This window comes from Poecilia latipinna, unplaced genomic scaffold (assembly GCF_001443285.1).
Source record: "Poecilia latipinna isolate Pla-1442-1.1 unplaced genomic scaffold, P_latipinna-1.0 Scaffold1307, whole genome shotgun sequence".
NCBI lineage: Eukaryota > Metazoa > Chordata > Actinopteri > Cyprinodontiformes > Poeciliidae > Poecilia > Poecilia latipinna.
In genome coordinates, this window is record NW_015113923.1 from 49,358 (window position 1) to 61,689 (window position 12,332).

Below are 12,332 nucleotides of genomic sequence, written 5' to 3' on the forward strand. Positions count from 1 at the left end.
CCGCCCTCCTTAAAGTCATAGATATCTGTCATTTCACAGTAATTATGCTGAGACTAACAGAGACTGACAGATAGATGTGCCTTCAACCCTGCATTTTTATTTCCTGCTCCGCCTGTAGAGAAGAAGATGGACACGCATCAGATGAGCATTTCAGACCTCATCTGTCCCCTTTATTTTCAGTCTCATCTTTTTTGCTCTTTTTTTTTTCCACTGTTCCCCCTTTTCAGCCTCTGCCTCTTCCTTTCTGCCTCTTTCAGTGTTTTCTTCTTTCATCTACTCTGCTTATTTTTCGCTCCCTTTCATCACACGGCTGGCTTGAAAAATTACACCAGTCTTGTATGAATGAAATATAATACTTTGCATTTTATTACACATTTATGCCTCGGCAATATTAATTCTATTGATTCTGTTGCAATTCTCTGACCTTTCGTTTGAAACTGAGAACCTCATGGTTTAATTTTTAATTTTTATTTTTTCTGTCTGAGCCACAGTGAAGGTGAAAGCAATGATCTAGTCATCTGTGGTGGGAGACAGTGAGCTGGTCTCATTGTCTAAATCAGTCAAATATCCTACACGCACTTAAATTTCTTTCACTTTTTGTCTTTCTTGTGTTTTCTGATGAAAATGCTACCAGAGGAGAGCATCTGAGGAAATTAAAGCAAATTCTCATAATGTTTAGGGGGAGGCAAAAAAAAAAAAAAAAGTAGGTGAAGAATTCAGGAGTTTGCGAGAGGAGGAAGTTTGTGATCGAGAAGAAGCTAAAAGAAGCAGAGGAAGTGTTAAATGTTTGAAGCGCCTCCTCTTAGCAGTCACATTCTCTCTAGCAACTAATCAGCCCGTTAGTTGCTGGTGCATTTTAACTTTATCACTTCTTCACTCATGTTTCTGCAAGGTAGTAGTTGTGTGCATCCAAAATCCTAGCGTGCTGCTTAACACTGATCACACTGCTGTAATCAATGGTTTACTTCCTGTCTGTTGGAAAGTGTTTAAATGAATTGCTGTAATAAAAAGACAACATTTCAACTTTTGATAAGCTCAAAAGAATCTGTAATAGACATATATTAAAAAAGTGTTAAATACTGTTCAGCACTGCTCTACACACCTTTTGGTATTCACTGGACACACGAACTGTCTGCTTACTCATTTTTAAAAATAAATATGAAAAAAATTGACTCATGATTGCAGCTTTTTATTTGTCTTCCGTTCTTCTGACTCATTTTTTTCAGTGTTATCCAAAATCTGTTTTAGATAATTCTAAGGCAAAAAAAAAAAATCTAACAAACAAACAAAAAAAACTTTAATAAAATATGAGTTTTTGTTTGTTTCTGTGAGCCCATGATGACTACTGTTCAGTATTCTGAAATATTTTACTTAAAATGTTCTCTGGTATTTCAAGGAGTTTAAATTGCCCTGTAGTCTGGCAAGGCTCCTCTGGCTTTTGGAAAAAAGCCCACAGCATCATGGATCATCTGCCTTACTGAACAGTGCACAAGAAATATTTTAAATTGTCATTATTTACATGATTATTGTCTGTTGCCAAAATGTTCCAGCAGCAGTTAGCATGTTAACATTTGTGTTGGTAGGACATGAGCCACATTTTGGCATGCACGCTTAAGTCCATAACTATTCATACCACTGGGAGATTTTGATTTAAATGTATTTTTATTCAACCAAGATGTTTATTTTTAAAAAATAAATATAAAAGGATTATCAATTTTAGAAAAAAAAATATTTATATTTTATTGAGAAAAATGGCACATCAAAATTATTTATACCCTTCCCACTGATGCTAGAGGCACTCTTCTTATAATTGCTGACCAGCTATTTACATGTTTCCACTGGTATTTTGGGAATTTATCTTTGGGAACAAAGTTTGAAGTTAGAAGTCTTCCTGACTAGCGTTCTAATCTTTTGTTCTTTCTGAACTTTATAACAAGTAGTTTCAGGTAAGTCTCTGTTGGTTATGTTATACTTGCATACATGTGTTATTAATTTATTATTAAGCAACAAGAAATGCTGCAGTCTCAGCTACCTTTTAAAATTGTCTGGATTTTGATTATGTTCTAAAATCAAAGTTTGCAAATGTTTACCAGGAGTACCTAGAGCATAGGATGAATATTTCCCTAAAATTGTCAAAATGACTTTGTTTCATAACTTTTTGTATGTTAAAATGTCAGCCATTCACCCTCATGAGTTTTGCTTACAGTTCAACTAAAATATGGAAGGGACAGAACTGATTGTACTTCTTCTGGAAGATTTGGTCCTTCAGTGTTTGCAGTAAGATGCTGCATATCTTCTATAAGTTTGTAACGGAAAGTGAAATCTCTTCAAGGACTTGGTTGGTTGTGGTTTTGTTCTGAGAACGAATGTGGGAAATCTGCAGATTAAAATGCAAAGAAGGATTCTTCATAAAATCTAAGAAATTACACATAAGCCTGAGCATCTTCTTCATGAGGTTGCTTGACAACAACAGATTGGTTTCAGTCAGAGGCTTCTTCAGAACCGCAGTAATACAGACTGCTACAGGAGATTCTTTCTGCCCACCAACGTTGGCATCTACAATAACTCTTTGAATAACCTTGAGTAATATGTGTCACAACAACATTTAATTTCCCTTTAGGATTAAGAATGTACTTTTGATTGTATTGACAGATTACTGTTTTCTCTCAATTACTTTTTTTCAACAAATCCTGACCTGTTCATAAAATCTGATGCTACTGCTTTTACAAAGCTAATGTTTCTAAAAAGATGACCTTGTTGATGAAAGAGGAGTTTACAAAAAAATAATGTTCACATCAACACTTCTACTGACTATTTCTATTGTTCAGACTTTTGGTTTTCCTGTCTCTCAAAATCCGACAATGACTGAGGAGTCAATTCAGTTTGTTTGAGGGAATTTTTCATTGTTAGAAACAAGATTTTATGGAATCCAAACCAGCAAAGTTTGGAATCAGTATATGGTCATGAATTTGTCATTGTTCTTCTGGACCCATAAGACGTATGTAGTGTTTAAGTGAGGCAGTGCCTGCAGTTATGCCTGCACTCATCAGAAAAAGGCATTAGTTTAGTTTATGTGGAGTTGCCATCTGAAGCTGATTCAACACACAATATGTTGGACATATTTTGTCGTTGTGCCACGTTGTGGTTTTACAACTTTTAAGAACACATTGTGACCTTTCTGGGTGTAACGTCAAAGGAAACTGCATTTAAATAAAAATTATTTTGAATGTCTCCATATTGCTTTTTAAACTGCAAATCTGTTTCTCTCAAGTGCTGAAAAGACGGGGTCCAATAAGGGGCTCAAACGGATCCCCTCCCCAAAAGATAAGCAGACTGAGAAACGTGATGAAAAGTGTTGCAAGAAAAATCAGTAGCCTTGATTTTCCTCCCTGTTAGTGTAGTGATTAGGAATGTGACACTGTTCAAAGCTGAGCAAAAATTGTGAAGGGAAGAAGGGATTTAGAAAATAATTACAGTGTTGATCAGCTGTCATTGGCAGAGGAGCTGAAATTGTTATTCTAAGAGAACTTTGTGCCTAGTAAAAAACTGAACTGCCTTGGAAAAGCATTTATATCTTGGATTGTTTCCAACTACAAACAAAAACTTAAATATATCTTTAATTAGGATTTTATGTCATACATTAGAAAGCAGTGTACAATTGTGAAGTGGTACAAAAGCGATGCATTGTTTTGATTGTTTTTCTCAACAAACAAAAATCTGAAAAAGAATGATGTCCACTTGTATTTATCTTTTCTTTCTTTTAATGTTACACCCCTCAATAAAATCCACTTCAGCCAGATAATTTCAAAACCAATTAGTAAGCAGAGACCACCTCTGTGTAACTTAATCTCAGTGTAAATTTAACTGTTTGGTTAGAAAACATTGATGAGCAAAACACTTAAATAAAACAAAGAACACGTCAGGCAGGTTAGGGTATAAAACTGTGGAGATCTTTAAAGCATGATTTATCTATACCCCAGACTTTGAACATCCCCTAAACCACAGTTGAACCCATTATCCAAAAAAAGAAAGATTGTACCACAAATGAAAATCTATCAAGAATAATTCACCCACCTACACTGGCAAACACAGAAGCGGCCAAAAAGCCTGTGGTAATTTTGGACTGGACAACCATTTGCTCTCTGCACATATGGTCTTCATGGAAAAGCAGCAAGAAAAAAGCCATTGTTTTTAGAAAACCACCAGAAGTCCTAATTCAGTCTCCCACAAGCCATGTAGGGGACAGATGAGGCCAAAACGGAACTTTCTGCCAAGCAAAAGAAACAATGTGGGGAAATATAAGGCGGAAATTACTGCTGAAAAAAAAAAGAGAAAAACCTCACAATTGATTCCCCCCCCCCCTTTTTTTCCCCAAAAAACATAACAGAAAACTCTGGGGACAACACTCTGCTTACCGGTGAGACAAGAGCGGGAAGGTGTACATCCTCTCACATGTAGCATAAAGCTAGCGTGCCATTTCAGAAACAAAACATCCCATCTATGTACCAACTGGTTGACTTGGCTTGATTGATGGAACCATGCTCTGTAAATCCAGAAGGATAAGGTCTATCAGTTTGTGACCTTTAGCTGTTACTTACTTACAAAGCATGCCAGAAAGTCCAACTCAGAAAAGCAATCACTTTGGACCACGGCACTCACTTAAAAACTCCAACCGGCATCTTGACACAAGGCTTTTTGTGCAGTTGCTAATAAGCGAAAAAGACACTTATTTAGGACACAGAACGCCTTCTCGTTCTGATGAGTATGAGGCCCTAACAATTGCAATATCAACCAGCCTTTTATTGCCTTCTCTAAATTTATTTGCTTTGAGTTTTACAGGATATTCGTCATATTAAACCAGGATTTTGTAAAATTTTAAGACATGCACTCACATCTGACAGAAAGCAGAATAAGAAGGGAAGTAAGGTTGAGCGCATTTAAGATTTTCTTCATCTATTTTTTTTTTATCTCGGTCAGAGTTTTAACTCCAAGTCCAGGTCTTTCTCACAGCATTATTGTCCTTTTGCCAGTTAACAGAAAACTTTGCAATCAGTTGCATTCATTATGAGAACAGTTCAATTAAGTTACAAGATACAGAAATAAAATGTAAACGGGTAGACATTGAAAACAAAACACCAAACAGAAAGAAATAATAAGTGTCTCTCCAAAACTTCATATTTAGTGAATCTAAAGGGTCGGTTTCAACTTGTAGTCTTCCACAAAGAGGCTGATTATGATAGGCTGACACACAAACAGATGCTCTTATGCATGAAGGAGAATGAATAATGTGCTTTAATGACACTTGGGAAGCAAAACAGAAAGAAAGAAGAAAGCAGATATGATGAAAGACAAGTAGACACATTCCATGACATTAAGGCAGCAACGACACTGTAATAACAGATACAATTTTACAGTCTAGATGGTTGGAGATGTTAGAGATCAGACAGAAAAGGCCGATAAGTAGAGACTGCAGAGATGGAGCTTTCTTGCTCTCATTATTCTTATGCAGAGCAGATTAGTTGAGTCATGCTCAGTGTTCTGGGGCAGCGCTTCAGGACAAAGCTGCCACAGAAAAATTCAACATGCAGCGGCCAAAAGTCACTCTTGCCTAAAGATCTTAGCAAGCCCATTCTTTCCCCCTAGTCGTTAAATACAGAATGAGAAAGAAGAATGAAAGTGCAAAAAAAAAAAAAAATCCTGTTCTTGTGCGGCATTATTAATATTAAACCACCCCTTTATTAGATCCACAGTGCACTACAATGTGCTATGCTAATTTTATTCATTTTAGATCAATATTATGTTTTAATCAATCCTTTACATGAATGTTTCAAACATTGGCTGAGAATGCAATAAAGAACATTTAATATATACCTCCTTGGCTCATCAGTCAATTTGTTTTTTTGCTTCTTTGGTGTAACAAAACCTTCACAAAAAGCCAGTTTAAGCTTCGAAGATGATCTGACACCTGAGGTTATTTTTCAGTAGGGGGCAGCAAATTCCAAACTACCTGCCTGAAGAGGCTTCACCTTCAGGTAAAATTATTGTACATTCTGTCCTTTGCTGAGACGGTGAAAGACGGCAGTAAAAATAGTGTCTCTGCTCTCTGATCTACCATAAACATGCATTTTAACATGGGAGAGAAATAATCAATTCAAGTCTCGTGTCTAAATGCTGAATGCAAGAAGTGTCTCTCCTCAAAAACAAACAAAAGAAACAAGAATAAAACAATGTAGCATAAATAACATGTTTTACTCGGCTACACGTTATGTGTTTTTAGTGAATCCCTTTCTGCCACGTTGGAATTATGACCTGTAGGGTTTCTGTGTCAAAAGTCAGCTCAAAGGATTTTAGGATCAGCAGCAAATAATAAGAGTGGCACAGAAATAGAAATGGGAAGGTTGGGGATCTGACTGATTTGGTGACATAAAGCTTTCCTGTTGCTGATGAGGGTAGAGAGGTGAGAGCTGGACAGGAAATTGTTAGGTCAAAAGGTACCAAAGTGTCTGTGAAAGTCTGCTTCCCAGTATTGTTAAGAATAATAAAAAGTAAGTGTAGCTGACAAACCATAGAAATATTGGTTTTCCTTAACATCTTTCCAAAAATGTAAGATTTACCAAGGCAGTTACCAAACACACTTAGAGCTAGAAGTTCCTGCAAACAAGATTTTTTTTTTTTTCTTGGTTCAACATTAAGTGGAGACACAATACTCAGATAAACACCATCTATGCTCCAACTCAGGCATAGGTTCATTTAAAAATCACCAACAAACCAAACATAAATGTTTGAACAAAACTGTGCAAGCAAACTCCAGAGAGACCTGTGCAGACAAGATCAAACTGGAGACAAAAGGAATTTTAAAAATATTACATTTTAGACATGTAAAACCATGTGTAAAACATTTTTGTATTTAAATATATATGAAACTATATCATTTAAAGACTTTTGTCTTGTTATTATATGTTGTAAAATTATGACGTTAAATTTGACATGCAAACTGCTGTAACTCCCACAAAAGCCATCCGGCCCAGATCCATAAAATGATTCTTTCTGGCAGGAATAACAGTCACTATTACTGCTTGTAGTTGATTCCTTGTTCTTTTCAGTGTTTCATATCTATAGACACCACAAATCATGCCATAATTTAGTAATAATCATTTTAATGTGTTTCAGGGAGACTTTGAATACCAAAGACTGACTTACAAGTTGCAAAGGAGAGAGTTACAGAAGTACAAAGTTAATGGTTCATAAATGGAGACATCTGGGGACACTCCAGCCATCTGCTTTCCTCTCTGCCACCCTTCCCATCCTCTACAGTAGCCAGCAAATAAATAGTAATCCAAAATATTGATAAGGGTGCACATTGCTCCATTCTACAGTCATCACCACCAGGATGTTTGTCACACGTGGTAGAAATCAACACTTAGCCAATCTAGTTAAAGTCAGTGTTGTAACATTTCTAGAGGAACCTCTGCTCCAAATATTCAGACAGGGTTTCTTACCTTTATGCTGTTAATTAGTGTGAAAATGACCAAGAGAGTAAAAGGCCAAACACAGCTGTTCAGCTGAAGCCTGATTCAAAGGCACAAAGGTTCATACCTGCTTAAAACCTGCTTAAAGTCAATTTAATTTTGCTTTCGAGTGAAAAGCGTACATCAAGAACCACGACTGAATCAATGCAATTTGCTAGGGTGGTTCTGTCCGTCCTTTGATATGTCTGTTTTATATTAAATCACACAGCAGTGTGTGAAGACCACAAATGATGACATTCACACAGATACAACGTGACACATGTGGGTGGGAACATTTTGCTCTACTCTGTATGTCTCATAATCATGTCTATTCGTGTAGAAACAGTGTACATGCTCGTGCATATGTGCAGCGTTCATGCGGACTTACTTGGCAGATTCACTGGATGGTGTTTGCTCATTGGACAGGCTCTGTGCTCTGGGATTCTACTGTAATGGATTCTGGCATCTGTGTAATTTCTGCTTATTTCCTCCTGACCTTGGAAAAATCTTCATCTTCAACGCAGGAGGCTCGGCAACACACACAGACTCACACGGAAAGCAGCAATGCCGGGGAACAAAGCACGGGAATTTCTCCAACATTTAAGCTGCACCGCACATTTCAGCATCAACAACACACCATCCATATAGACACGTGCATGCACCTTGAGTTAGTTAGAGCTGGGTCACATCGCCATTCAAAGTCCAGAAAGAAACAGTGCTCCCAATTTCACCGCTGAGTAACGTGGTGCAGTGGGTCACTGGTTAGTTAGCACATCAAACACCAAAGAGATCTTATGACTGTTACATTCCTGGACTTGTGGAGACGTCTTTTGTATTTGAAAAGAGAATCTGTGGAGTAACTATAAGTAGTCAGTATCCAATCATCAGTAGATGGATGTTAGTATTTCATTCACTGTCTCAACTGCCTTTGTTTAAGGACAAGTTACAGCATGTAAAATTGATCATGTGTGAGGAAACACACATGATCAATATTTGTACATTGTATATGTAAATTTCAATTTTTAATCATATTTTATGCCAAAAATATTTACACTTTATCGAAATTTTTTTACACACATTTATTAATAAGTGTCTTGTTTTATAAACATAATTTGAAATTTTGTAATATAGAGCACCAAACTCGTGTTCAGCGGGCTTACTGACAAATTGAAAACGACTTTTTGCTGCTAAAAGTTGTCATTCACCAAGCTTTAGGGCAATTTTCTCAGCAGGAATCTGAATTTTCCTTTGTGGTGTTACACAATCAACTCTCAGCTTTGTGGTTTTTCATGTTTTTGTTTTTTAATTAGGTTGTTACACATCATTGTTCCCTTAAAGAAACAGAGCAGAAGAAGATTCAGGCCCTTGGTAATCTGTGACCCCGCTACATCTTGTATTTTGCAGTACAGTGGCAACATAAGCACATTTAAATGTCTTGGTCTCTCTTTTACTTTGAAAACTGGTTCTAATTTTGAGAGGTGATTTTACCAGCCTGCCTTTGTCATGTTTCTGTGTAGCTTCCTGAGAAATTATATACGTATGAGAGAGATGCCATCTGTAAAAGAACATCCCTTAGCATTATAAAATGAAACTCCTAATCACAATGATGACCTCCTGGTCATTTTGAAGAGAGTAGAGTAATTAAGGTTAACAGTCTAATTTGACCTTTGAATCCTCAGTGTTCATTTATTACACTTCCTGTTAAACTGTGGAAATAAAGAAACTATTCGTTTTAAGTATTCTTATCTGTAAACCTAGATAGATCTAAGCACATCATTATCCATACCAAGGAGAGCAGTGAATGAATGTCATGAGAATTGGAAGAGATCTAGGAATTTATTGAAGCAATAAAGAAACTTCTATGCTTTTATAATCTCCAGAGGATTCAAATAAAATATCAGGGTTCAAGGATACATTTCACAGTAATTAGCCACATCATCCCTGCCATATTTCTATGTCTAAATTTGCTCAGTCTTTGTTTTTTACTTTGATTGCAAAAATACAACAAATAATATTCAGAGGACAGTGGAACTGGAGCCTAAAGCACAGCTGATCCAACAGAACCACATCTGGACTAAAGTAACATCAGGGCTTGTTCACGCCTTCAAACTCACCAGAAGAAGTTAAAAAAATATCGTGAAATGATTGTGTCACACAAAGTTCAAGCGTCACTCTCACTCGGCGGACACCTTTGGAGTCAAGAGACTTAAAAACTTGCATGCCGATAAGTTTAGCTGCAGGCGGAAACACTTCCCTGTGAGCCACTTCAGTCCCCGCGCTCCACACCATCAACCGTAAAGGTCACTGTGCAGACGCAGCGATGAAAAACAACAGAGTTTTTCCTTCAATAACATTTGGCCTGAGGTTTGGTATATGAATTTGGTATGTGTTCCTGTGAATAAATGATGCATCGATATCTTGTGTAATCATTGGTTTTCAATAATTGTCCATTGGATTTAGCTGTGAACTGTTTTTATCTAACCAACCCAACATAGCTGTATGCTTAGGATCACTGTTAAAGTCTCAATTGCTTTTGAAACAGTAGTGAAATTTTAGGATTTTATATTTATGGAAATAATGTTGTTCCCTCATCAAAAACATACATAACATTCCATACTGTTGCTTTGATTTGCCATCCCTTTAAAAACTGTTTAGGCTATATTTATTTTATACGATCTGTTAGTGGGCAATAGCTGAGACACGAATGGAGAGACTTTATAGTTATAGACAAGTCTCAGTTTTGATTCATGGCAACTGGAATTAGTTTTGCAAACATCAGAGAAGCTAATTTAAAAACTTACTGCTTCTAAGTGATTGGGTGTTTGCCAAATCAGAATAAAACATAAAATGTTATTTAAATCCATCTTAATCTCCTCCACTTTGACTTTTTTAACTTTAGCAATTTTGAATTTTCCCCCCCCCCCCCCACCAATTTTCTAAAGAGACATTTTAGTGCAGTTATGCAGACTGAAGAAAAGGGTCAAAGGTGACACCAGTCTCAGCAGTGTACAGAAATGTCTTTGAACCGTCTACTTCAGAGGACTGATAGTTTCAAAGCAAACGTCTTTCTTTGTATTCCTCTACAAGTTCGTTTTACTTTCAGTCCATTTCCTTCTTTCCTCTTTCTTTGCTAGGCTTCTCAGAGTTGATCTCTTATTTTTTTATTTTGCTTTTCCCACCTCTAGTCTTCCTCCTTCAGACTCTCAACCATAGTGCTGTTTTCTGTTTTCCTTGATTTTATTTTCTTTAATTCCTTGCTTTACTCCAGTAAGAAGCTGTAAAAAAAAAGTCCTATGATCAAACATGCTTCATTATTAGTGTCATGGGATGTTACAGCCAACTATTATACTTTCCTAGAACGATGAAGCATAATGGTAATTTTGAAAATACATCCAAAGCCTTTCGCATGACAAATATTCTCCGACATCAGTCTTTATCATCTCACGTTATACTCTTTGGGAAAAAAAAGTCTGTAAATCCACAAACGATCTCGAAGCATATTAACCAAATTCCCTTTGCCTGATGGCGTGTCATCAAGGACAGGCTATTATCTTTTAATGATGCAACGTGCAACAACGAGTGGATTATTTGGTTTACTATTCCATGAGCCGCTGCACAGAAATAACATAAGGGGAGAGAGGAGGAGGCTAATTCAGACCGATAATTCAACGCCCAAGGCGATCTTATTCGTTTTGTTCTTTGTGCTGTATCTATGAAGTGCCTCTCCTCTATTGTGAGTGCATATGGTGGTAAGCTATTTTAGATTACGTGGACACAGTGTGAGCATCACTTTCTCTCAAATTCACCCAGCTAGTAGAAAAGAGATTGCTCAATTGTAGCGCACTATTAGCAGTTTAGGCCTTTATTTGTGTTGTGGGATGTCAGATCCTAATTTGTTAAATTCCTGTGTCTGCAGCACCAGTTCAAACGAATTAGAGGTGTGGAGGACAGACTTTCTGGGTTTTTAAATATTAGTTTATCTTTTTCAAAATTCCATGGACCTTCTAGTGTTAAATTTCTCTAAAAATATAATAGAGTGAAAAATTTTATCATCATATTTTTCACAATTTTAAAAACTTAAAAAAAAAAAAAACAAAAAAACAACAACAACTTTGTTCCATTTCTAAATGAATAACTTCTTCTATCCAAAGAATAAAACATAGTTGCAGGAAAAATATAAGCATTTTTAAAAGATCAGTGATGGAGTTATCTTATAATCTGTTTTTTTAAATGCATAAAATCACAAATGGCTTTTTCATGCATAAAATTGATTTTCAGTTTCACATTCTATAATTACTTTAAGATTTATTCATAATGAAAGTGAAAATACACCCCTCCTCATAGTAAGATCAAACATCAGCAATCCAATTTCAATCAACAGAAATAAGTAGAAAGGAATTGATAAACTGTCAAAGCAGAGAGCGTAAGATGTGATTTTAGCCTCCTCCTATTTCAGGAGCAAGTAACAAAGAAATTCATTATCTTATTGCTCCGAGCTCCAATATTGTCATCTAGCTGAAGATTTCAGTGACCAAAGGTCAGGAAATATCTTTCCCTGTGATTATTTTTCATTACATCTCACTGAAAGAACGGATGTCCCTCTGATCAACCTTTGCGCTGGATATAACTTTATGCCACCTTTTTAATAACACAAATTTATTTACCAACGGATGTCTAAAAATCATAAATAGGTTGATACAAGAAAAATATAATTCATTAGGTGCATGAAAAATTCCCACCCATCATTTTTCTCATGCCAACAAAGATAATATCAGAATACAAATCTGAGTTTTCAAATCACAACATTAAGTAGCAAATTAAGCT